The sequence below is a fragment of the Camellia sinensis genome, chromosome 9, assembly GCF_055761805.1.
Source record: "Camellia sinensis isolate YWXY chromosome 9, ASM5576180v1, whole genome shotgun sequence".
In the NCBI taxonomy this organism is placed as follows: domain Eukaryota; kingdom Viridiplantae; phylum Streptophyta; class Magnoliopsida; order Ericales; family Theaceae; genus Camellia; species Camellia sinensis.
In genome coordinates this window covers 73,228,424-73,232,397 of record NC_138969.1, presented here as the reverse complement: position 1 = coordinate 73,232,397, position 3,974 = coordinate 73,228,424, and the positions used below count along the sequence as shown (strand labels likewise).

Here is a 3,974-nt window from a genome sequence, read left to right as displayed (position 1 = left end):
GCACTAAATATGAGACATTTCATACCTATTAAAAAAAATGATACTCACAAAAAAATCTATTAAATTTTGCTTAAATATATAACTAATTTTGCTTAGATGAATAGTTTCATAAAAATCACTAAGTACATAAAATAAAGAGGAAGAGAAATTACCATCACTGTTTGTGATGGATGAAAGTTGAGAAAAGATGATGATGTGGAGTCGAATATCTCATTCTTTCAACTTCAATTAGTCTTTGGGTGACTCTGTGTAGCTTATCTCTAGGGCTGAGAGCTAACGAAGAACAACCACAGGTATTATAAATTGGTTAGGCCTCAAATTACTTACACTTAGGCCTCGTTTGGCAAGATGTTATTTTAGCTAATTAGCCAAAAAGCCAACAACCCATACCAAAAAGTCAAAGATTCTCTTTTCTCTCTACTTTTTGCACATCTTTTCGTAATTAGCTAAAAATTCATCCCAAACATACAAGTTTTTTTTACCTACCTTTTTAGCCAAATAGCCAAAAAGTTACTAAATTAGCCTGTTCCCAAACGAGGCCTTATTATAGATTGGTTGGGCCTTTTTCATTCAATTTGGATTTGTATTAAACATAATTTCGAACTTTTAAAATTCAAATGGGCCTTCTTTTTACGAATTTATATTTTTGATTGGGCCACTTATTCATTAAGTTTAGATTGGGAATTTTGGAGGGGGGATTCGATTTGTACTCCAAAAATCATTAAAAATAGTTAGGAATGTAAAAAAAATCGAAAAAATTGATCAAACTGATTGAATCGGACTAAATCGCTTATTTTTAATTTGTTTTTTGAACAAAAATTGGTCTGTGCAATTTTTAAATTTGATTTTTTTTAATTATTTTCAATTCTGTATCAGTTTAAGCATTTTGTGCACCGATTTAAATCGAAACCGACCACTTTAACATATATTATATTTATAATATATATATATAATCTAATAATATAATGATATTAATAAGTATAATAGATTATTAACCATAATTAATTAACCTTATCATCTTTATAACCTAAGTTTATAAATTCTTATTATATATAATCTTAAATTTAATTCATTATTCTTGAAACCTTAGTATTTTAATTTTTTTTTTGTTTTTATTTTTGTTAAATTAGGAATTGAAAAGTAAGTATTAAATAAATGGATTGGATATGTTTGAAATAGTAGACAAATAACTAATTTAATGTTTTAATATTGATTAATGATTATATTTAAAAGTGGCTTAAATTTGAAAAATACTAAATCGATTAAACCGCACCAAACGGAATTGTTTTAACCGGTTTGGTTTGGTGCAGTTTGATGAGAGAAACAGTCTGTATTTGTATTCAAAATAACAAAACTGACATTATCAATTCAATGTAATTTTTTTTTACCTAAATAAGGATCATACCAAACCGATTACATCCCTAAAAATAAAAATAGCTATAAAAATAATTAGGCCATCTACTTTGTCCTACCAATAATCACTTGATTCTACCAACATGAATAGTTGATAAAAATTTCGATAATTCATAACATTTTTGGACGACTGCTATATATTATGTTTTTCAAAATTTTGTAATTGATTCGATCCCTAACTCCCAAAACAAAATTATGTTGTGTTAATAAAAAAAACTATAGAGTGAATTACACTAATGATCCTTATAGTTTATGATTTGCGTCATTTTGATTATTAACTTTTTAATTGTGACACATTTGACCATGAATTTTGAATTTTATTTCAAATAAGGACAATTGTAGATACTATTAGATTTTTCAAGAGCAAAATTATCAATTTGACAAAATATAAATAATTTGACAAAAATAAATGTCACAAAACATCTTTAAATTTTTAAAAATTATTTCTAACTACTAAAGATAAAATTATATAAAATTGATAAATTTTTTAGACATTTATTTATTTTTTTTACAAATTAATTTTTATTATGTATTTGGATGATGATCATGTAAAATTAATTTTTAAAAATTAATCATGTAATTTTTATTAATTTTTATCAATTTCACATAATTTTATTTTTGGTGGATAGAAATAATTTTTTAAAAATTTTAAAATATTTTTTTGACATTTATTTTTGTCAAATTAGTTTATATTTTATCAAATTGATAATTTTACCCTCAAAATTAAGCAATGGTATGTTCAATTGTTCTTACTTGAAACAAGATTCAAAATTCAGAGTCCAATGTGTCACAATTGAAAAGTCAAGAACTAAAGTGACACAAGCCCCAAACTATAAAGATTATTAGTGTAATTTGCCCAAAATTATATATTATCCAAAAAAAAAAAAAAAAAAAAAAATACATTTAAACAATCATAATCTAACAACCTGCAAGACAATATTATGGACAAAATATTGAAATATTGAATTGTGATGAGATTATTGTATTTTTTTGCACAATCCCCAAACAACCGTCCAATGAAAGCAAATCAGGGACGCACATCACAATCAAATTAGAATATATTGAGAATCTCGAGGATCGAACGGTTGCAGAGGGGACAAGAGCCTCGAATCAACCACAGCTCCCTCGAACACACCCTACAAAAAGTATGACCACATGGTATCAACGCTGCACCCTTTTTTCTTCCCAGACACACGCAGCACATGGAATCACACCCCACTCCTCCCTTCCCATCCCGTTCTTCTGTCGTTTCTCTTCCCCCATCCACACCGTCCGTTTCAGCCAGCAATCTCATCAACGATACTCTCAACGGTGTTCCCGGTGCAGTTCCTGCAGTTACGTTACTGGGCAGGTTGTTAGTGGGCCTCAATGGGCTCAGCCCACTGCCATCATCGTCCGAATCTTGGGCCGCCCGGTAGTGGCGTTCGGCGGCCAACGCTGTCGCCAAGTTCATCGCCGGAATCTGACCCACACAGTCCTGATCGGAAGCGTTCTCCGCCAGCGGAATCTGACCCACATCGATCCACTCTACTTCTTGTTGTTGTTGTGGGTCTTCATCGTCTCTAACGCTTATTGTCGACGATGGCCTGAAAACCCAGGTGGCCCCACAACAGCCCATATCCTTTAATCCTAGCAGTTCTTTCAGAGACTTCCGCCTGATCATTCGATCAACACCGTCCATCTCTCTCTCTCTCGAATTCCACAACCGTGGTCTCTCCCTACTCTTCCCTGTAAACCCAAACCCAATATTCTCATGTTCACAAATATCCAGAAACCAAAATCAAATTACAATACGAAGATACTTTACAACTATATATGTACTTACAAGTTTGGATTGATGAAAGGTTGCACCATTGAAATCACTTGAGTTTCTTCAAAAATGAGGAAGGAAAGCGAGTGCAGAGAATGAGAGAGAAAATGGCCGGGTGGTCAAATTACAAAACAAGGAAGGGAATAAGAAGTTGGTTTAGGGGTTGGGTTGGTAGCTCCCTCATCAATAACAGAGACGGCTATATAATTTGGTGGTGGCTGTGAATAAACAAACAAAGGCAAAATAGAACATACGCAATGCAACCGAAGATGATGAGGACTTTACCGAGTTTTTTGCTTGTAGTTTTAGCTTTCTTGTTAATTTAATTTGTAATAAAAAACAAAGTTTTATGATGAATTTGTATTGCTTGGTTTATGTGAATGGTGGTATTCAATTGATTGGTGGGTGTAATTTTTTTTTATTTTTTTGTTTTATATTTGTAATTTTTAAAAATTGAAAGTTTGGTAGTGAAATGGTCGCCGGCCATACGAAAATTGAAGTAAAAAAACCATTGAAAGTTGGCGGGCGGACCGAGGTTTTGGAATGTGGATGTGACACTTTCACAAGTGTAAGCTGAAGTGTAGTTTAGGCCATATCTAACCATGTACTAAATCTATTATTAAATTTAAATTTGATAGTAAAATATATATTTATTTTTTGTATTATAGTGGTTTTGTTAAACTTAGGTTAAGTTTGGCATCTGCAAAAAAATTTAAAAGTCACTATCTTATTTAAGTCATATCATCTTATT

At 31.1% G+C, this 3,974-nt stretch overlaps 1 long non-coding RNA gene across 1 annotated transcript; it reads right to left on the bottom strand.

The window, feature by feature from the left end:
• Positions 1-2,366: 2,366 nt before the first annotated feature.
• LOC114311930 (uncharacterized) lies at positions 2,367-3,648 on the bottom strand. Its single transcript, XR_014341140.1, has 2 exons — positions 3,239-3,648; positions 2,367-3,141 (listed from the first exon to the last, which is right to left on the bottom strand). It is a non-coding gene; the product is annotated as an uncharacterized LOC114311930 (long non-coding RNA).
• Positions 3,649-3,974: the final 326 nt, after the last annotated feature.